Source organism: Xenopus tropicalis, chromosome 1 (genome assembly GCF_000004195.4).
Source record: "Xenopus tropicalis strain Nigerian chromosome 1, UCB_Xtro_10.0, whole genome shotgun sequence".
In the NCBI taxonomy this organism is placed as follows: domain Eukaryota; kingdom Metazoa; phylum Chordata; class Amphibia; order Anura; family Pipidae; genus Xenopus; species Xenopus tropicalis.
The window spans coordinates 204,042,627-204,066,330 of NC_030677.2; the positions used below are offsets into that span (position 1 = coordinate 204,042,627).

General features: G+C 48.1%; 1 protein-coding gene across 4 annotated transcripts in view; it reads right to left on the reverse strand.

Annotated features, from left to right (window-relative positions):
* The window catches only part of dcc (DCC netrin 1 receptor), a 499,711-nt gene that overhangs the window by 173,324 nt on the left and 302,683 nt on the right, over positions 1-23,704 (reverse strand). The window lies entirely within an intron of this gene.

A 23,704-nucleotide genomic window follows, 5' to 3' on the forward strand; every position in this document is an offset into this window, starting at 1 on the left:
GCTTGTTAAGTAATCATTGAAGACGTTTCACTACTCATCTGAGCAGCTTCTTCAGTTCAACTGACTGGTATGGGAAGTCATATGTCAGATCAGTTTCAGACGTCACCTTTCTGAAGAGTTACATAGTGCCATTGTGATTGGATTAGTGGAAGAGTATATATGCTGAGGACTTCCCATACCAGTCAGTTGAACTAAAGAAGCTGCTCGGATGAGTAGTGAAACGTCTTCAATGATTACTTATCAAGTCCAGTTGCTTTAGATTTATTTATACTAGATTCCCCTATGATGGTTGATCCCACCCATATATCAGTCATCAAAGGGGGTCAGATGCAGATCGAAAAGTAGTGTTCTGAATTGGGAAGTAGCTGGCTGGGGTCAGGTTGGGGTTTAAACATTTCTGACCCGCTCACCACTAATAGAGAATGCTTTAGTCCAGGGATCCCCAACCTTTATACCCGTGAGCAACATTCAAATGGAAAAAGTGTTGGAGAGCAACACAAGCATGGAAAAAGTTCCTGGGGGAGCTATAACTGGCTATTTGGTAGCCCCTATGTGGACTGGCAGCCTACAGGAGGCTCTGTTTGGCTTTACACTGGGTTTTATGCAATCAACAATTGCCTCCAAGCCATAAATTCAAAAATAACTACCTACCTACTGGGAGCAACATCCAAGGGGTTGGTGAGCAACATGTTGCCCCCGAGCCACTGTTTGGGGATCACTGCTTTAGTGAATCCACCTTCCTAAAGAAGAAAACAAGCCATAATCCTGGCCATGCCAACATAGTCATCCCTTTAAGAAGAACGTCTTTGCAGTCTTGAATCTTCTAGTTCCATTAGAAAGATCAATCTATACTTGCAGCGGTATTGGTAGATCGTATTACATTTACCAAGTGGGGTGAGTGGACCGTTGCTAATTGCAAGTTCTCCAGGCGAGTATGCTTGTGTTTCCAATGACAGAGATCATAAATATTCACTAGCAGTCATTTTTCTGGAAATACAGGTATATTGTGCCGGCTGATCACTGAGAATGAGATGGCAATGATTTCTCATCAATAGAAGAATTGCCCTGGATGTGATTTATGAGTGTTCTTCTTTGTCTCGTTCTATGCACGGAATACGGAATTATCCCTAATACAAACCGCACAGCACTTCTGACCAAACAGAGAGAAATAGCTTTCATTTTCTTCCTCTTAAGAGAAGCAATTTAGCGCAATGGCATGACGCTCTGGGTTGAATTGTAAGGATATTCAGATGATAAAATATATAATTCCCTCGGATATGTACTTTATATCTGCATAAGGTCTAGATAATAGCTGAATAAATTGCAATCCTTTGTGAACACACATTGTACTCCATAAAGTCCAATGACAGTCTATTCAAGATTAATTTTTACTCGGGGAAAAAAACGGGAACTGACGGCGACTGTGGTACTTACAGTAGGTGGGGATATTCTTTCCTAATATGCACTATTACAAAACTTTGCCCACAGATAGCAGGGGTCCCCAACCTTTCTTACTCCTGAGCCACAGTCAAATGTAAAAAGACTTGGGGAGCAACACAAGCACCATAAAAGTTCATGGAGGAGCCAAATAAGGGCTGTGATTGGCTATTAGGCAGCCTCTATGCACCTTATCAGCTTACAGGGGGCTTTATTTGGTAGGAAATCTTGTTTTTATTCAACCAAAACTTGCCCCCAAGTCAGGAATTCAAAAATAACTCCCTGGTTTGGGGGCACTGAGAGCAACATTCAAGGGGTTGGTGAGCAACTGAGCTACTGGTTGGGGATCACTGGTGTAGAGACTAATAGGGTTAAAGGCCCTGCTGGTTGGTCTATTCACCTACTAGTCTGGAAATCCCCTGTTAGCTAAGGAAGTCCCAAACCATGAAACCTATGCCCCTATGTGGTCCAGATGGTTAGTGGCTATCTCTGGTTCATGTTTGATATAGTTTGATAAAGTAGCAGCACATAACTCTTACTCTTTTGCCTCCACCTGCTGAATTGGGTAGATACAGCTGGGGAGCCTGGGATTATAGGCTCCAGTAAACTATAGGCCTAAAGTGAAAATCAGGGATCAGGGGCCCTGTGAACGAGGTAATTGGTCAGTGATAGAATATGGGGAGGTGTTAATGATAGAAGAGATAGCTAGATAGATGTTGCAATAGGGTGACAGAAGGCACCAAGATGATGATGATGATGATAGATAGATAGATAGATAGACAGATGATAGATAGATAGACAGATGATAGATAGATAGATAGATAGATAGATAGATGATAGATAGATGATAGATAGATGATAGTGCTTTTATTTAAGATACTATCTTCACTATAGGTCCTCTGAGTGCAGATTTCCCATCAGGCCAAATGTTTGGGAGGCTACAACATTGTAGGGATGCCATGACGCCCCTGTACTTCATCTGCACCAGGGAGTGGGTGAAAAAGAGATTTAAAAAAATGGCTTTTTATATTACCCACCCTACCAGACCCCAGGGCAACTCCATTTGGGTTGTGAGTAGGGCTGGGTTGGTGCCAGAAGAGGAGGCCAAACCACTACAAAATCTACCCCTGACTTTGTTCATCATCTAAACATCTTTGGGCTGCTCCTGGGCCCTTTGTGGGTCCACTAAACAGAGTGCCTCCCTATATGTTTATATATATATATATATATATATATATATATATATATATATATATATATATATATATATATATATATATATATATATATATATATATATATATACACACACACATACTATTTCAAACCCATGACTGTCAGTTTGCAGACACACGGAGAGAAGGGTTATCTGGCAAAGTCACGGCTTGGAATTAAATGCAAACAAGTCATCATAAGGGCAAATTGTTAAAGATAACAGTATATTTATCAGAAAGCAATATAATTCATTGAATTGGCCATGGAGTCAGTGCTGTGTGACAAAGTAAATTATACTTGTAATTATAGTTGTCCTGTAGTCATTGAATTTATTGCAGTTGTTTGGTGGTGTGTCGAGAGTCGGGTAATTCAATTAGGTTTCATTATGATAATGCCGGAGATTGTAATTTCAGTAAAACTGTTATTGTGTGTTAAACAGCGAAACCTGCAGCCGCGCTCATTGTGAGCGAAACTTCTGTATTCTTGTTTAACATTGTAATTAACGTCATAAAACTTTAAAGGGCAATTGCTTCTTTCTTATAAGTAAGGTTTTTCTCCCATTGTCCCCTTCAAGGCCAATAAAACCAAAGCTAAAAATGATACATTTGACTTGACATACTATTCTGTCCTGTACATGTACATTTTTTTTCCTCTGAAGCAGCAGCAAAACATTGTGATCTAGAATGATCTTCAGAATGTTCTGGAGATGTTGGTGGGTACCTGGTTCATTGACAGATAAGGAAGTTGCAGTTAAAGTTCTGTAGTTCCAATAATAGAATGTGGCAAACCATTCAAATAACTAGCCATATGGCACCCTTCTCTTTAGCCTGCCAGCCAGTAAGATGCCATGAAAATCTGGATAGTGACATGCAAACAGTCATCTTTGCAGCTCCAGAACTCAATAGTTCCCTGCATCTTCAGAATTCAAGGTTCTTCAAAAGTTGACTCCTAATATTTGCTTTCAATATCCAGAAGATAATCGGGGTCATTTACCAAGACCCTGAAGGGAAATGCAAGTGCTCCCCTTAGGGCAATGGCCCATGGGGATATTAGTCACCCGCTGTATCCAAGATTTAACCAAGGGTGAATTATCTCTTTGTAGGCCTCGACTTTAGGGTGATGGTCTCCGTGCTTAATCTTGGCTACGGTGGGCGACTAATCTCCGCAATATGGCTTTTTACCAGCAAATTGAATCACCAGTGGAAAGGCATACACGTTGCTTCAATAACCAAAGTCTCACAAAGTTTCCTTCAGGAGGACTTTGTGAAAACAAACTTTGGAAAGTTGGAAAACAAGGTGAAGCCAATGCCTTCCCACCGGCGATTCACTTTATTGCCAGTGGGAAGGTATTTCAGGGAGATTAGTTGCCCGCCATTAAATCTCAGTGACTCCCCATGGCCTATCAGCCTTAAGGTCCCCATACACCTTAAGATCCACTCGCTTGGCGATATCGCCAAGCAAGCGGATCTTCTCACGATATCCCCCACCTACGGGTGGGCGATATCGGGAGAATACAGGCTAATTCGAACTTTTGGCCCTGGGGCCAAACGATTGAATTATAACGACGGGTATAGGCAAAGTCGGTTCGCAGACCGCATCAACGAGCCGATGCGGTCCCCGATCCAACTAGATTTTTAAACCTGCCCAATCGAGATCTGCACGATTTCAGGCCAGATATCGGTCGGGCAGGCCCGTCGTTAGTGCCCATACACAGGCCGATTAGCTGCCAAATCGGCCTAAGGGACCAATATCAGCAGCTAGAATCGTCCCGTGTATGGGGACCTTTAGTGTTAAATGAGAACTTTCCTCTGTGGTCGGACAGTCTACACCTCACATCAGCATTCCTTAACTTGTGCAACTAAATAGGAGCAAATATGGGAAAGAGGGTGGAAGGGGCGATGCCCGTGTGCCTTGTTTGCACCTCATGAATACAGCATTGCCAAACACAGGCAGCACTTTATTCATGGGACACAGCACCCCGTACTCTGGTTTTGAGTGCAGAGACCTGGGGTGTTATTTCTTTGTGCAGGGGAGGGGGCACAGCGCACAAATCTTGCATCCGTTATGTTCACTTTGCACCTGCTCTGCAAGCAGTAAATGAGCCCTGATTAGTGATGAGCGAATCTGTCCCGCTTCACCCGATTTGACGCGACTGCACCCTTTTTTTATGTGAACGCGCCTAATTTACATGACCGCGCCTAATTTGACATGACTGCCCCGAATTTGACGCACCCATGCCCAATTTGACACTCGACAAATTTTTCCGCAGCAAATTTTCACGGAAGTTTCACAAAACAATGGCGAAATGCGGAAATCCACTGCAAATCCATGCCTAGCAAAAGAATTTGCTCATCGCTAGCCCTGATTGATGTGTTTATGCTGTTTATGCAGAATCGCATTCAAACTTTACAAAACGTTGAGGCAGTAGAATGTGCATGAAACAAAATTCTTAGCAGGTGAAGTGTGCGGATTTGTACAGTTCTGACTACTTGGCTCTAACCACGGGTCAAGGCCAGAAGGAGATAGTGTAAGGCAAAGAAAGGTCTGCATCAAAATCTTGTACAGATTAGAAATGTTCAGTTCCCACAAGAGAACTTGTTATGTTCCACGAGAGAAAGAGAGCGGCCTGACCTGCTGTTGCCTTTGGCTCTCTCTTTTCTACAACACAATTCTTGTTTTCCAGATTATTTTCTTTTCTGTAAAACTCTTCCGAGGCAGCGTAGGTAAGGCGGGCACGGGGGATCAACCGAGAGCATGGTGTGCAGCGAAGACTCACCAAATAAATATATATATACAGCAAATAAGTCCACAAATAATCATCCTGTATCTTAGCAAATGGCCTGCATGTTTATCAGAATGAATATATGTACCAACTGCCCATCATTTGCTCTGAAGGCCACTCAAATATGAAGAAATATGGCTGCCCTCTATTGAAAAGTGATCGTTGGCAACAGGGCTATGAAACGCTTCCATGGTTGCCTGGATACTATAATAAAAATGTCATGTCTAGCAACCAATCTGATGTTTTCGTTCCGAGGACCAATCAAACCTGCCCATTTTTCAGCCAGATATAGATTGGGGTGGCCTGTTGGGTTCCCCATACAGGGGCAAATAAACTGCTGAATTGGTCTAAAGGATTTGAATCTGCCTGTGTAATTTGCCCACTTATGGCCACCTTTAGAAATGACTTGTCAAATCTGTCTGGCTTTGGAACTTTCAAGTGTCTCTAGGCACAAAATTCTGTCTGTACCTGTACAACAGACCCAACTATATTGTAAAATATCATTTTGGAGGTCCCCATTTAGATATAAAAGCATAATCGATAAATCTTTGCTAAATTAGTTTATATAAATTGACATGGGTCCCAACATAACCACGACTTCTCATTGTCCTACAGGTGCTTGCCATCTGGGCCACCTGCTTTCTTGTGTCCCTTGCACCGTGCCATTATAGAGTCGCAGGAGAAGGTTTGGGGTCTAAATATCCATAAGGACAATGGGAGGGTGGGCACCAGGCTAACAGACCATAATATCCATGTACATTGGGTCATGCAAACATTATGAGCAGAGCAGATTTTAGACCAGCGCTTCTCAACCTGTGGGTCGGGACCCTTTGGGGGTCGAACAACCCTTTCGCAGGGGTCGCCTAAGACCATCGTAAAACACATATTTCCGATGGTCTTAGGAATAATTTTATGGTTGGGGGTCACCACAACATGAGGAACTGTATTAAAGGGTCGCGGCAGTAGGAAGGTTGAGAACCACTGATCTAGACCCTTATTATCATAGTCTCTGTTTAGATGTAAACTTCTGTTTAACAAATAAAAGCAAGTATATGAACTAATCCAGAAAACAATAATAAAAGTAGAACACAGAGATGCTGGGATTTAGGAGACAAACAGCTTTAAGTAAAGCAAAGGTCACTGTTCCTTCCCCCAACTGAACCCCATCCATTGTTAAACCATAGAGTAGAATGGCGGTTTCTAGCTCCAGGTGATATATTGACCAAAAACGCATTAAAGGTTGGGACAATACAACTCATTTCTCACTGTCCATTTAATTGCTTCTGTTACACGGTAGCTAAAGTTAATTTGGTAATTTGACCAATGATAGATGATTAGTAATTGGAAAATTAGAAAAAAAGGGGGAAAAAGATGTACAGTGCGGCCTTGAAGCAGTTGCTGAATCGGCAAATTCTTTTCAACAAAGAGGCCCGTGAGGATCAATTCACAGAAATCAAAACTTTCCGCTTATTTTGACCAGATGTGTTTTGCAGCACAATAAGAAAACAAGAAAAGATAAATGAAAGGAAAAGATAAATGAAACCAGCTTTTTTCTGTTGTTTTATACACGGGGGGAAGCAGTTTGCTGGGTTTTTCAGACAATATAAAACACTGAACCATCAGATTGAAGGGGTTTGGTATCCAGAATGCAAAAAAAACCAATGCATACTCTTGAAAAAAAATTCAAAAATATTTATTACTCGTTTTGACCACCACGTGGTCTTCATCAGGGGCAAAAAACAAAAATTAAAATAGGCATTGAAAGGGTTTGGTGACTGTACTGAGTGCCGGCCAGTCTCGTCCTACTAAAGGCGGCCATTCATGTGAAGATCCGCTCGCTTGGCGAGGTCACCAAGCAAGCAGATCTTCTCCCGATATCCCCACCTACGGGTGGCTGATATCGGGGAAAATGTAGGCTAATTTGATGACCCTGGGGCCAAACGATTGAATTATAATGGCGGCAATGGGGCACTCGGTTCAGAGACTGCATCAACGAGCCAATGCGGTCCCCGATCCGACTAAATCTTTTAACCTGCCCGATCGATATCTGCCTGATTTCAGGCCAGATATCGGTCGGGCAGGCCCCTCGTTCCTGCCCCTACACTGGCCGATAAGCTGCAACAGCAACAATCGGCCCCTAGATGGCCACCTTTAGTATATCCAGTTTATATATAAATGACATGTTCATTTACCTTTCTAAGCTTCTTTATCTTATTCTTCGTGTTAATTAATATCTCAAAATCCTGCTTTGATGTCAACAATGCATTGAAGATAGGATCTCTGATCATTATGGTCTGATGGCTTCTTTTTTACAAATAAGTAGAATGTTAGCCATACAACAGGACAAAAATGCTGCTTTATAAGAGAAAGGAAGAATAATGGACGTTGTGGTGACATTTACATATAAAAGCCCTAAAGCACCCCCTTAAAAAATAATTAGACGTTACTAATTATCTTGCATTGTTTTCGGTCACAAATACAGACTTCAGGCCTCATTTATTAAGGGATTAACACTTACTGGCTCTTATGTAAAAAGACTTGGGGAGCAACACAAGCACCATAAAAGTTCATGGAGGAGCCAAATAAGGGCTGTGATTGGCTATTAGGGGCCTCTATGCACCCTATCAGCTTACAGGGGCTTTATTTGGTAGGAAATCTTGTTTTTATTCAACCAAAACTTGCCCCCAAGTCAGGAATTCAAAAATAACTCCCTGGTTTGGGGGCACTGAGAGCAACACCCAAGGGGTTGGGGAGCAACATGTTGCCCCTTAGCCACTGGTTGGGGATCACTGGCTTATCGAAAGAGCCCCATTTAACCTAGCCCATGGGTAGTGCAATCTGCACCTTCGACCAGATGAAAAATATACAGAACACAGATCAGGGAGGCGTACGTTAAGATCTTCCTAAAGGCCTGAAACCATATTAAAAAATATTTTTTTCCCCAAAATTAATTAAGTAGCAATAACGTCATATACCGTAATCTGAGTTTCCATTAAACTGGCAAGATATTCTATAGATAGAATGAAAAGTCATGGGAGTCACTACTAAGAGGATGCCAGTGACGGATTCTCACTAATAGCACATTTTAATTCCTTCTTTAAAGAATAAGCCAGACATGAAATGACATTGTAAGATGCTTTTAAAACCCATACACTAAAGCCATTAGAAATACCATTTGGCAACAAACTGAGAAAGAAATAGAGGCGGCAAGACTGGTGGAGTGGCCAATGTCACAACAGGAGACACTGTCTCTGACTGCCAGATGTCCACAAAGCTCTAAACCAATGTCAGGAGTTATCCACAAAGCACTAGGTTAGTGTCACAAGAGGAGAACTGGTACTTTTCCCCACCTGCAAATGCCCACGAAGCTCTAAGCCAATGTCACAACAAGAGACATCCACAAAGCTTTAAGCCAATATAATGACAGGAGATGTCCCCAACTCCAGGCCAATGGCACAACTGGAATATTGGTAATTTCCCCAACTGGCAGATGTTCACAAAGTTCTAGACCAATGCCTTGCCAGGCCAATGTCATGGCAGGAAATATCTACAAAGCTCTAGGCAAATGTTACAGCAGAAAACATCTACAAAGCTCTATGTCATGACAGGAGATGTCGACAAAACCCTAGGCCAATGTCACAAATGTAATAGTGGTACTTCCTGTAATGGCCGGATGTCCACAAACCTCTAAGCTAATGTCACAACAGGAGACATCCACAAAGCTCTAGGCCAATGTCACAACAGGAGACATCCATAAAGTTCTAGGCCAATGTCACAACAGGAGACATCCACAAAGCTCTAGGCCAGTTTCACAACAGGAGACATCCACAAAGTTCTAAGCTAATGTCACAACAGGAGACACCCACAAAGCTCTAGGCCAATGTCACAACAGGAGACATCCACAAAGCTCTAGGCCAATTTCACAACAGGAGACATCCACAAAGTTCTAGGCTAATGTCACAACAGGAGACATCCACAAAGTTCTAGGCCAATGTCACAACAGGAGACATCCACAAAGCTCTAGCCAATGTCACAACAGGAGACATCCATAAAGTTCTAGGCCAATGTCACAACAGGAGACATCCACAATAGAGATGTAGCGAACTGTTCGCCGGCGAACTAATTCGCGCGAACATCGGGTGTTCGCGAACGCGGAAATTCGCGAACTTTTGGCGATGTTCGCCATTTTGGGTTCACCGCGGTTTTTTTTGCGCCGCATTTTTTTGCCTCGGTTTTTTCTGTCGCGTTTTTTCACTTTGGTTTTTTGCCTTTGCGTAGGCTAATGTCACAACAGGAGACATCTACAAAGCTCTAGGCCAATTTCACAACAGGAGACATCCACAAAGTTCTAGGCTAATGTCACAACAGGAGACATCCACAAAGTTCTAGGCCAATGTCACAACAGGAGACATCCACAAAGCTCTAGCCAATGTCACAACAGGAGACATCCATAAAGTTCTAGGCCAATGTCACAACAGGAGACATCCACAATAGAGATGTAGCGAACTGTTCGCCGGCGAACTAATTCGCGCGAACATCGGGTGTTCGCGAACGCGGAAATTCGCGAACTTTTGGCGATGTTCGCCATTTTGGGTTCGCCGCGGTTTTTTTTGCGCCGCATTTTTTTGCCTCGGTTTTTTCTGTCGCGTTTTTTCACTTTGGTTTTTTGCCTTTGCGTAGGCTAATGTCACAACAGGAGACATCCACAAAGTTCTAGGGTAATGTCACAACAGGAGACATCCACAAAGCTCTAGGCCAATGTCAAAACAGGAGACATCCACAAAGCTCTAGGCCAATGTCACAACAGGAGACATCCACAAAGTTCTAGGCCAATGTCACAACAGGAGACATCCACAAAGTCATGCCTCATTGCTAGTATAAGTACGTCATCTGAAATCCAAGCCAGGCAAATTATTTCGCCCATCTCTACTTGCAGATTTTCCCTGTAGGCCAATGGGAGGTACTCAATAGACACCAATCAAAAGACAATATAGCTGGGCAAGACTAGGTGGGTAAAGTACATATGGACAGCAAGGAGAATTACAGCAATCACATTAGGCACTTGATACTGGATGATACTGGATACCTTTAATTAACTGAAAAGTCCCTCAGCTCGCTCAGGGGGAATTATTATTTTCTTTTTATCATATCCACTATGGTTACATATACTGAAAGCAGAAAAAGGTCTCCAAAAGCCGGGTTCCCTAATGTAAATTCTCTACATTGATTACTCCTTTTAAACAATACGAGTTCCATTTTAACTAAGAATCTCTCCTCGGGGAACAGGTGTAATTTCACTCAGAAACCCTATTTAGTTAGATTAACTTTTTTGTTTTTTTGTCGAAAGGGGGGATGGGAACATGATGAATTAGGGAGAGACTGGGAGGCTATTCTCTAATTGCAATTACAAGCGAATAGCTAGTTTGTTCCACTCTGACATCCGTACAATAAATACGAGCATATGTGAATTCTATTATCTTCTTATGTTTGTTTCTTCAATTTACTTTTTAATTTTCAAGCGGCATCTGGAAGCCAAAGAGTGCATTAAAACTGCGCCTTTATTTTAGCAAAAACATAAATTTATGACAGGTGGAACAAATTGAATATAAATTATAAAATGTTGATGCACAACACATAGGAATACGTTTTCGGTCTGCCACACTTTGTTTATTTATGGAAGGGGCAAGTTTAACCCTTGGGTGCTTGTGACTAGCCTAACCATTGGTTAACAACTGTTTAGATTCTATAGTTGAACCCCACCAATGGGAGTAGGGTTTAGGGGAGTGTTGGGGCTCATTGACTCTACAGACTGCAGTCAGACCAACTATCTAGAGACTTTGGCAACCTGGAATCTTGCTGATCTCCTAGGATCCCACCAACAGCCAAGTTGCAGATCATTAACATTTGAACGACCATAGATTCCCCATTATTGGTTATGGGAGTAAATTGGACACAAGTAGTGATGGGCCTAATGTTTCGCCAGCCATGGATTTGATATTTGGTTTGCTATTGTGGTGGATAGTGATGAGCGAATTTTTTCGCAGCAAATTTCCGTATTTCGCCAGTGGCGAATTGTTTTGCGAAACTTCCGTGAAAATGTGCAGCGAAAAAAATTTGAGAATATTTTTTTGTTGCGCGTCAAATTGGGTGCGGGCGCGTCAAAATGGGCGCGATCACGTAAAAAAACCCACGGATGACAAAAAAAAAACAGCCACGGCGACAAAAAATAGATGTGGGCGACAAAAAATTGCCACGGACGACAAAAAAAAAAATGAGCAACAAATGTGTTTCGCAAATTTTTTGCCATTTCGCGAATCTTCTTGCCATTTCGCAAATTTTATGACGGGACAGATTCACTCATCACTAGTGGTGGATGCAACTTGAAGAACATCTACAACAATGATGGAACAGTGGTAAAATATGCTGCATTATGGGTAAATAAAACATTGCACTTGCATTCATAAATGACCCCAACGATGTTTGAGAGCTCATCTTCCAAAAAAGTATTGGGGCAGCCCCCCCCATTATTCATGCCATTGTCTCTACAAGGAAAGTCAGAAGCCTCCAAGCAGAGGCCGACATACGTCCATAGCTACTGTATGTCCCTGAAACACTTGAGGGATTCTGGGCCCTAAACCAGTAGGTGCGAGAGCAAAGCAATAGCCCCATGGATGGAAGAAACGTAGAAACTCACTAGTAAAACGTTGGGTTTGGGTGCTGGGCGAATCTCTCCCTTTCGCTTCACCATAAAATTCACAAAGAAAGTTCGCGGAACGGCAAAAAAATTGCGAAACGCATTTGTTGCACAATTTTTTTGTTGTCGTCCACATCTTTTTGGTCAACCATGTTTTTTTTTTGTTGTCCGCTATTTTTGACGCACCTGCACCCTTTTTTGACGCAACTGCGCCCAATTTGACGTGACCATGTCCAATTTTGACAAGGACGCACCCTTCTTTTATGCAACTGCGCCCCATTTCATGTGCCCACGCCCAATTTCCACAAGGGTGCACCCTTCTTAAATGTGACCGCACCCCATTTGATGTGACCGCGCCCAACTTCGACAAGGACACACCCTCCTTTAATGTGACCACGCCCCATTTGACGTGACCACGCCCAACACCGAAAAGGACACCCCCTTCTTTAATGTGACCACGCCCCATTTGACATGACCACGCCCAATTCCAACAAGCGCTCTTCTTTTATGAGACCGCGCCCAATTTTACGCGTCAATGAATTTTTCCGCGCCCAATTTTCACAGAAGTTTTGCATACCTATTCGCCAATGGCAAAATGCAGAAATCCGCTGCAAATCCATGCCTTCATCACTAGTGCTAAGCCCCAATCCTATAGCCAGAGGGAGTAGATCACACCACATTAGCAAAAATCGAGCAGGCACTTAATCATTCCAAAGTTGACAGTTGCAATTAAAATTAAAAGCTTATCTTTATTACATTTACATGTCCATAAAAGCCTTACACCTTCTGAGCTGCGAGGCACTTAATTAGAGGCTACCTTATGATAGCCTCTGATTAAACCAGTAGGTGCCATTTCCTACAAACATACCAACCTTTGTACGTACAATAAATATTCCCAATAAGTTCATTGCCTTTAATGCAGTTGTAATGGGCTGAACGTACTTCACACGAGCCAATAACCAACATGAAAGCTGACAGAAAATTGGCTTGGCAAGATTGCGAGGAACGCCTGAGGAATCCTTTAACAATAAACAAGTCTAATAAAAACTAATCTCCATACCGTATATTGCTGGGTGAATTGGGCTGCATTTAATTTGCTTGTAAAACCACGAGTACTGAGGAGGAAATATAAGGGCGGCGCATCTCTCCCAAGCGTCAAAAAAAATCGTATGAGCTTCCTGTTTCGCTGTTACGGTGAATTTTCAACTCCGGCTGCCGACCAAAATGTGTTAAAGAGCCCCACACAACACAGAAACCCCTAATATCCCTATCCCTGTAATCTGTTCCTTCAATAAGTAGGAATAAATCCCATTTTATATGCTGAAATCCAACTGCAAAACTGTTCTTCTCTTTCTGCATCATTTGAAATCCTGGCAGGGGAGGAGGGACTAAAACACTGATGTTACAAATTGTAACAACTTCCACACAGCTTACAGACAGCATGCAGGGACTACATAACCCACAATGCATTGCACTGGGATGTTCCTTTCTTTATTGACATCATGTGTGCAGCAGGGGATTGTGGGATTGGGAGGATGCAGGCTGAAGGCAGGCTGAGGACAGGCGACTACTGTTACATTTAATTTGAGTCACAAAGTAGTCAGATCAGCAGGGGAACAGGGGGCGGGGCTTAGGGAACAGGGGGCGGGGCTTAGGGAACTGTCCCAAACCATATTGTAACCCTTTCTTGGCACATTCACTTAATATGGGCTGTATTTTCACAGGAGATGTGTGTTTTCAAAGAATATTGATACTGGGAACTGGGAACAGCGCAGTGCCTCCACCTAGTGGACACTGAGGAACACACCTCTAGGGAATTTCCACTAGGAATAATCACACATGGTTTGCAGCAATATTAAACTTTATATAACTTTTGGACATAAACAGTAGAACAGCTTTTGGGTGACTGATAATCCTTTCCTGAGGAAACTTGAGAGGGCTATCCACACTGGCACAGTCTCTGTACTTGCCCAGCTCACTTTAGATCCGGATAGACCCCCAACCCTTAAATCAGTTCAGTCCCTTCCCCAAGAGCTCTTTAGTCCCCCCAGGTAGCGCTACCTGCCCCAGAGTACCTTCCCTGTTGAAAAGGGTGGCTGCTCCCACGTAGCAGGCAATTGCAATACCTGTTCCTCCAGGGGACACACACACACAGAGTACCACAGAGGACTTTATATTCCCTGGCAGTCCAGCAGACTTTTATCCTTTCCAGTCTGAACACACACTGTGCTAACTGCTCACTCTGGGTCTTCCTCTGAACTGGCAAACAACAGCAGGGGCTCCGTTTATAAACTGCTGGGCCCGCCCCTAGATTTTTGGCTCCAAAGCTTAGGCACACCTCTCCCAGACGTGCACTGGGGCAGCCAGCCAACCGGATCCCTCCCCAGGCTGTAGCTAGGCTGGATGAGATCACAGACTGAGAAACAGGGGACAGGGTTCTCTGATCCCCTACATTCTCCCCTAGGAAAAACCGGCAACGGCCTCGCTTGCCTTACCTCCTTACACTCAGAAACAGTACAACACTCCACAGGGTTCTCCACAGCGGTCTCCCTTTGACTCAACCCCTCATCTCCTTCAGGGGAGTCACTTCCAGATATGGAAGGCTCATAGTAGGACTTCTGTACTGTTGGGCCTTTGTAAGTCTTACAGTTCCGGGCCTGATGACCCATCACATGGCACTTGTAACATTTTCCTGGAAGTCTCTTACGCCGCCGGCGTACTTTACACAGTGCAGACTGGACCTGAACCTCATCAGGAACAGGGCAGTTTGGCTGTATGTGGCCTATCCTGCCACACCGGTAGCACGTTGGAGGTTTCCTCGTCTCAGTTGGGGTTTTGGCTCTCTCAGACAGTTGAGCTTTAAACTCTTCCAACTCTTTGCGAAGTCTCTTATTTTCCTCCAGCAGCTTTGCATCAGCAGGGGACTTCTCTGCATGCCCTTGGGTGGAACTCCTCCTCACCCTCACATAGGCATCAGCCTCCTCCCGCCGAACTCTTTCCATCAGAGCAACATAGCCAGGGGTTAGTGTATCCTGGTAGTAAGCTCTAATCGTCACGGCAACAGGGTCACTATTTAAAGTCCCTCTCCTCATTTGGCGAATCCTCAGGGAATTCATTTCAGAGCTTTGGATTACCCCACGACTCACCAGCAGTCTCAGGCCTTGCTCCACCCGCACCAGATAGGCAGACAGGGCTTCCTTCTCTTTCTGGAAGGTAGAGTGGAAGTTGTGGAGCATCTCTGTAGTACTTGCTACAGGGCCAAACGTCACCTCCAGGACTTCAATCAGGTCGCCTGAAGTAGCATCAGGGTGACTAACTAGGTAGGATTTTACCACATCCACAGCAGGGCAGCGAAGGCTCTCAAGGATCTTCCTCCTCATGGTTGCCTCAGGGCCGGTCCAATCTCTCACGGACACCACAGTGAAGTCTCTCCAACTCTCAAAGGACTCCTCACCCGAGGGTACCGGATCTGCACCTGAAAACACTTTAAGTCTTTTAAAATTACCATTCCACGCCAGCTGAGTCAGTTGGTCAGTCAGTAGTCCCAGCGCCCTCACAATATCAGGGGTATCCAGCTGGCCTCCCGAGCTGGGTCGACTCCCCTTGGAGACCACGCTCTCACCGGATGGACCTTGCTTTACTTGACTCTGTTCAGCTGGCGAATCAAACAGTCTCTTACTGGCCAGCACACCTCCCGGTGCTGTAACTGCAAACTGGGAAATAAGGGTGTCAACATGAGTAGTTAAATCATCTGCGTCATCAGACAGATCTGGCAGAACAACCCTCCATGGCCCTTCATCTCCCGCATCAATATCAGGGGGAACCCTCTCACGGTCTAGCTCTCTGGGGCTCTCTATAAGGACATTCAGCAGAACCCCGGCAGAATCTCGCCGTGACGCAGCCACTCTTGGGCGGAAAAATATGGGCTCCCCATCAAGGATTTCATAAATAAAATCTTCTTTCACTCTTGGCATCATGGGCCCCACAACAGCAACCTTCCGGGGGTTAATTCCCAAAGCATTGCACCACTGGCGAACAGTTTGTGGGGTTTCATGTGCAGCCATGCTTTCATCAAACATTCCCAGCTTCCCAATAGAATCTCAGCAGTGCCTCCAAAATGTAACCCTTTCTTGGCACATTCACTTAATATGGGCTGTATTTTCACAGGAGATGTGTGTTTTCAAAGAATATTGATACTGGGAACTGGGAACAGCGCAGTGCCTCCACCTAGTGGACACTGAGGAACACACCTCTAGGGAATTTCCACTAGGAATAATCACACATGGTTTGCAGCAATATTAAACTTTATATAACTTTTGGACATAAACAGTAGAACAGCTTTTGGGTGACTGATAATCCTTTCCTGAGGAAACTTGAGAGGGCTATCCACACTGGCACAGTCTCTGTACTTGCCCAGCTCACTTTAGATCCGGATAGACCCCCAACCCTTAAATCAGTTCAGTCCCTTCCCCAAGAGCTCTTTAGTCCCCCCAGGTAGCGCTACCTGCCCCAGAGTACCTTCCCTGTTGAAAAGGGTGGCTGCTCCCACGTAGCAGGCAATTGCAATACCTGTTCCTCCAGGGGACACACACACACAGAGTACCACAGAGGACTTTATATTCCCTGGCAGTCCAGCAGACTTTTATCCTTTCCAGTCTGAACACACACTGTGCTAACTGCTCACTCTGGGTCTTCCTCTGAACTGGCAAACAACAGCAGGGGCTCCGTTTATAAGCTGCTGGGCCCGCCCCTAGATTTTTGGCTCCAAAGCTTAGGCACACCTCTCCCAGACGTGCACTGGGGCAGCCAGCCAACCGGATCCCTCCCCAGGCTGTAGCTAGGCTGGATGAGATCACAGACTGAGAAACAGGGGACAGGGTTCTCTGATCCCCTACAATATTATAACATTAAACATCATGAAAAAGCTGCCTATGTTTAATTGATGTACAGGTATCGGACCCCTTATCCGGAAACACGTTATCCAGAAAGCTCCGAATTACGGAAAGCCTGTCTCCCATAGACTCCATTTTAATCAAATAGTTCAGAATTTTAAAACTGATTTCCTTTTTCTCTGTAATAATAAAACAGTACCTGTACTTGATCCCAACTAAGATATAATTACCCCTTATTGGGGGCAGAACAGCCCTATTGGGTTTATTTCATGGTTAAATGATTCCCTTTTCTCTGTAATAATAAAACAGTACCTGTACTTGATCCCAACTAAGATATAATTACCCCTTATTGGGGCAGAACAATCCTATTGGGTTAAATTAATGTTTTATTGATTTTTTAGCAGACTTAAGGTATGGAGATCCAAATTACGGAAAGACCCCTTATCCGGAATACCCTTGGTCCCGAGCATTCTGGATAACGGGTCCTATACCTGTATATTGCAAAGTTGAAATTATATTTGTAGATTGTAAGCTCTTTTGGGCAGGGCTCTCTTCCCCTCCTGTATCGGTTACTGATTGCTTTATATGTTACTCCTTGTAGAGTGTAAGCTCTTTTGGGCAGGGCTCTCTTCACCTCTTGTATCGGTTACTGATTGCTTTATATGTTACTCTGTATGTCCAATGTATGTAACCCACTTATTGTACAGCGCTGCGGGATATGTTGGCGCTTTATAAATAAATGTTAATGTAATGTAATATTTACTTTTCAAAAGTCGTGTCTGGGTGAAGTTCCCCTTTAGTGAAGGTTTATGTTACGTTCTCTGCATGCTGAGTGGGAATTGCCATGCTGCTTGCCCTAACGGCACCATTCTGAGCAGACACACTATCCATTAGAACTAAAACAATGATAGATCTTTATTGTATTCTTTTATACAGGATATACTTTGACTTTATTATATTCTTGATAATGAGCACGGAGTGTCCCGAGACGTCCCTACAAATGTCTCCATACATAAATTAATCATCATTTTTGAATCCCTTTCATAACTGGGTAATTACACGTTTATTTGGATTGTTTTATCTAAATTGACCATTTTAATTGGCACTTTTACATGGTATGAAAGGGTAGCGTTGGCCCTGTCGGCAGTGATATCTGGAGATGCCCATCCGAGGGCTGATTAAGCCAATCACGGCAGGGAACTTTCTGCTTCTCTCTCTGCTATTCGGCACAATGGGACGTCTGAGCATCGCCTCTCAACTACAAGAACATCAAGTCATGGAGTGATAAGCAACCCATTTGCTTCCCCCGTGTTCCATCGAAAGGTTAGAGAGGATGGTATTCGCTGTGACCTTTACAGGCAGGGATAGCCAATCAAAGCTGGCAAATGGGACTCGCACAATCAGGCACCCATAGACACACAAGGAATAGACACTGCAAGGTTTTCCGAGTTAACGGAGAGATTCGCTGCCAGGAACAATTACAATGTAGAGCTCTGATGTGACATTTAAGAGCTAAAGCGAAGGGCTTTGACTTTATCCTAGAATAGTCTTTCTGTCTCACATGAAACAATCTTAATGTATATATACAGATGGTTCTAGGGCAGGGCAGAGGGGATATATATGCCTTGGGGCCCCGGTCCCTTTTCGAGAGAAACTATTCTTATTGAATATATGTATTATGGGGCAGTTGGGAAAAAAAAGGCGCTTGGGAGGGGACATGATTACTCTGTACAAGTACATTAGAGGGGATTATAGGCAGTTGGGGGATGTTCTTTTTTCCCATAAAAACAATCAGCGCACCAGAGGTCACCCCTTTAGATTAGAGGAACGGAGCTTCCATTTGAAGCAGCGTAGGGGGTTCCTCACGGTGAGTGCAGTGAGGTTGGGGAATGCCCTGCCGGGGGATGTTGGGTAGGGGGTTCCTCACGGTGAGTGCAGTGAGGTTGGGGAATGCCCTGCCGGGGGATGTTGGGTAGGGGGTTCCTCACGGTGAGGGCAGTGAGGGGGTTGGGGAATGACCTGCCAGGGGATGTTGGGTAGGGGGTTCCTCACGGTGAGGGCAGTGAGGGGGTTGGGGAATGCCCTGCCGGGGGATGTTGGGTAGGGGGTTCCTCACGGTGAGGGCAGTGAGGGGGTTGGGGAATGCCCTGCCGGGGGATGTTGGGTAGGGGGTTCCTCACGGTGAGGGCAGTGAGGGGGTTGGGGAATGCCCTGCCGGGGGATGTTGGGTAGGGGGTTCCTCACGGTGAGTGCAGTGAGGGGGTTGGGGAATGCCCTGCCGGGGGATGTTGGGTAGGGGGTTCCTCACGGTGAGGGCAGTGAGGGGGTTGGGGAATGACCTGCCGGGGGATGTTGGGTAGGGGGTTCCTCACGGTGAGGGCAGTGAGGGGGTTGGGGAATGCCCTGCCGGGGGATGTTGGGTAGGGGGTTCCTCACGGTGAGGGCAGTGAGGTTGGGGAATGCCCTGCCGGGGGACGTTGGGTAGGGGGTTCCTCACGGTGAGGGCAGTGAGGTTGGGGAATGCCCTGCAGGGGGACGTTGGTTAGGGGATTCCTCACGGTGAGGGCAGTGAGGTTGGGGAATGCCCTGCAGGGGGACGTTGGTTAGGGGGTTCCTCACGGTGAGGGCAGTGAGGTTGGGGAATGCCCTGCAGGGGGACGTTGGTTAGGGGGTTCCTCACGGTGAGGGCAGTGGGGTTGGGGAATGCCCTGCCGGGGGATGTTGGGTAGGGGGTTCCTCACGGTGAGTGCAGTGAGGTTGGGGAATGACCTGCCGGGGGATGTTGGGTAGGGGGTTCCTCACGGTGAGGGCAGTGAGGTTGGGGAATGCCCTGCCGGGGGATGTTGGGTAGGTGGTTCCTCACGGTGAGTGCAGTGAGGTTGGGGAATGCCCTGCCGGGGGGTGTTGGGTAGGGGGTTCCTCACGGTGAGGGCAGTGGGGTTGGGGAATGACCTGCCGGGGGATGTTGGGTAGGGGGTTCCTCACGGTGAGGGCAGTGAGGTTGGGGAATGCCCTGCCGGGGGACGTTGGGTAGGGGGTTCCTCACGGTGAGGGCAGTGAGGTTGGGGAATGCCCTGCCGGGGGACGTTGGTTAGGGGGTTCCTCACGGTGAGGGCAGTGGGGTTGGGGAATGCCCTGCCGGGGGATGTTGGGTAGGGGGTTCCTCACGGTGAGGGCAGTGAGGTTGGGGAATGCCCTGCCGGGGGATGTTGGGTAGGGGGTTCCTCACGGTGAGGGCAGTGAGGGGGCTGGGGAATGCCCTGCCGGGGGATGTTGGGTAGGGGGTTCCTCACGGTGAGAGCAGTGGGGTTGGGGAATGCCCTGCCGGGGGATGTTGGGTAGGGGGTTCCTCACGGTGAGGGCAGTGAGGTTGGGGAATGCCCTGCCGGGGGACGTTGGGTAGGGGGTTCCTCACGGTGAGGGCAGTGAGGTTGGGGAATGCCCTGCCGGGGGATGTTGGGTAGGGGGTTCCTCACGGTGAGGGCAGTGGGGTTGGGGAATGCCCTGCCGGGGGATGTTGGGTAGGGGGTTCCTCACGGTGAGGGCAGTGGGGTTGGGGAATGCCCTGCCGGGGGATGTTGGGTAGGGGGTTCCTCACGGTGAGGGCAGTGAGGTTGGGGAATGCCCTGTCGGGGGATGTTGGGTAGGGGGTTCCTCACGGTGAGGGCAGTGGGGTTGGGGAATGACCTGCCGGGGGATGTTGGGTAGGGGGTTCCTCACGGTGAGTGCAGTGAGGTTGGGGAATGCCCTGCCGGGGGACGTTGGGTAGGGGGTTCCTCACGGTGAGGGCAGTGAGGTTGGGGAATGCCCTGCCGGGGGACGTTGGGTAGGGGGTTCCTCACGGTGAGGGCAGTGAGGTTGGGGAATGCCCTGCCGGGGGACGTTGGTTAGGGGGTTCCTTACGGTGAGGGCAGTGGGGTTGGGGAATGCCCTGCCGGGGGGATGTTGGGTAGGGGGTTCCTCACGGTGAGTGCAGTGAGGTTGGGGAATGACCTGCCGGGGGATGTTGGGTAGGGGGTTCCTCACGGTGAGGGCAGTGAGGTTGGGGAATGCCCTGCCGGGGGATGTTGGGTAGGGGGTTCCTCATGGTGAGGGCAGTGGGGTTGGGGAATGATCTGCCGGGGGATGTTGGGTAGGGGGTTCCTCACGGTGAGGGCAGTGAGGTTGGGGAATGCCCTGCCGGGGGACGTTGGGTAGGGGGTTCCTCACGGTGAGGGCAGTGAGGTTGGGGAATGCCCTACCGGGGGACGTTGGTTAGGGGGTTCCTCACGGTGAGGGCAGTGGGGTTGGGGAATGCCCTGCCGGGGGACGTTGGGTAGGGGGTTCCTCACGGTGAGGGCAGTGGGGTTGGGGAATGCCCTGCCGGGGGATGTTGGGTAGGGGGTTCCTCACGGTGAGGGCAGTGAGGTTGGGGAATGCCCTGCCGGGGGATGTTGGGTAGGGGGTTCCTCACGGTGAGGGCAGTGGGGTTGGGAATGACCTGCCGGGGGATGTTGGGTAGGGGGTTCCTCACGGTGAGGGCAGTGAGGTTGGGGAATGCCCTGCCGGGGGACGTTGGTTAGGGGGTTCCTCACGGTGAGGGCAGTGGGGTTGGGGAATGCCCTGCCGGGGTATGTTGGGTAGGGGGTTCCTCACGGTGAGGGCAGTGGGGTTGGGGAATGCCCTGCCGGGGGACGTTGGGTAGGGGGTTCCTCACGGTGAGGGCAGTGAGGTTGGGGAATGCCCTGCCGGGGGACGTTGGTTAGGGGGTTCCTTACGGTGAGGGCAGTGGGGTTGGGGAATGCCCTGCCGGGGGATGTTGGGTAGGGGGTTCCTCACGGTGAGGGCAGTGGGGTTGGGGAATGCCCTGCCGGGGGATGTTGGGTAGGGGGTTCCTCACGGTGAGGGCAGTGAGGTTGGGGAATGCCCTGCCGGGGGATGTTGGGTAGGGGGTGCCTCACGGTGAGGGCAGTGAGGTTGGGGAATGCCCTGCCGGGGGACGTTGGGTAGGGGGTTCCTCACGGTGAGGGCAGTGAGGTTGGGGAATGCCCTGCCGGGGGATGTTGGGTAGGGGGTTCCTCACGGTGAGGGCAGTGAGGTTGGGGAATACCCTGCCGGGGGACGTTGGGTAGGGGGTTCCTCACGGTGAGGGCAGTGAGGTTGGGGAATGCCCTGCCGGGGGACGTTGGTTAGGGGGTTCCTCACAGTGAGGGCAGTGGGGTTGGGGAATGCCCTGCCGGGGGATGTTGGGTAGGGGGTTCCTCACGGTGAGGGCAGTGGGGTTGGGGAATGCCCTGCCGGGGGATGTTGGTTAGGGGGTTCCTCACGGTGAGGGCAGTGAGGTTGGGGAATGCCCTGCCGGGGGACGTTGGGTAGGGGGTTCCTCACGGTGAGGGCAGTGAGGTTGGGGAATGCCCTGCCGGGGGACGTTGGTTAGGGGGTTCCTCACGGTGAGGGCAGTGGGGTTGGGGAATGCCCTGCCGGGGGACGTTGGTTAGGGGGTTCCTCACGGTGAGGGCAGTGGGGTTGGGGAATGCCCTGCCGGGGGATGTTGGGTAGGGGGTTCCTCACGGTGAGGGCAGTGGGGTTGGGGAATGCCCTGCCGGGGGATGTTGGGTAGGGGGTTTCTCACGGTGAGGGCAGTGAGGTTGGGGAATGCCCTGCCGGGGGACGTTGGGTAGGGGGTTCCTCACGGTGAGGGCAGTAACGTTGGGGAATGCCCTGCCGGGGGATGTTGGGTAGGGGGTTCCTCACAGTGAGGGCAGTGAGGTTGGGGAATGCCCTGCCGGGGGATGTTGGGTAGGGGGTTCCTCACGGTGAGAGCAGTGAGGGGGTTGGGGAATGCCCTGCCGGGGGATGTTGGGGAGGGGTTTCCTCACGGTGAGGGCAGTGAGGTTGGGGAATGCCTTGCCGGGGGATGTTGGGTAGGGGGTTCCTCACGGTGAGAGCAGTGAGGGGGTTGGGGAATGCCCTGCCGGGGGATGTTGGGGAGGGGTTTCCTCACGGTGAGGGCAGTGAGGTTGGGGAATGCCTTGCCGGGGGATGTTGGGTAGGGGGTTCCTCACGGTGAGGGCAGTGAGGGGGTTGGGGAATGCCCTGCCGGGGGATGTTGGGTAGGGGGTTCCTCACGGTGAGGGCAGTGAGGTTGGGGAATGCCCTGCCGGGGGATGTTGGGTAGGGGGTTCCTCACGGTGAGGGCAGTGAGGTTGGGGAATGCCCTGCCGGGGGATGTTGGGTAGGGGGTTCCTCACGGTGAGGGCAGTGAGGGGGTTGGGGAATGCCCTGCCGGGGGATGTTGGGTAGGGGGTTCCTCACGGTGAGGGCAATGAGGTTGGGGAATGCCCTGCCGGGGGATGTTGGGTAGGTGGTTCCTCACAGTGAGGGCAGTGAGGGGGTTGGGGAATGCCCTGCCGGGGGATGTTGGGTAGCGGGTTCCTCATGGTGAGGGCAGTGAGGGGGTTGGGGAATGCCCTGCAGGGGGATGTTGGGTAGGGGGTTCCTCACGGTGAGGGCAGTGAGGTTGGGGAATGCCCTTCCTAGTGATGCTGTAATGGCAGATTCTGTTAATGCCTATAAGAGGGGCCTGGAGGAGTTCTTGAACAAGCAAAATATCCAAGGCTATTGTGATACTATTATCTACAGTTAGTATTAATGTTTGTATATATAGTTTATGTGAGTGTATAGATAGGTCAGGATAGGTTATGT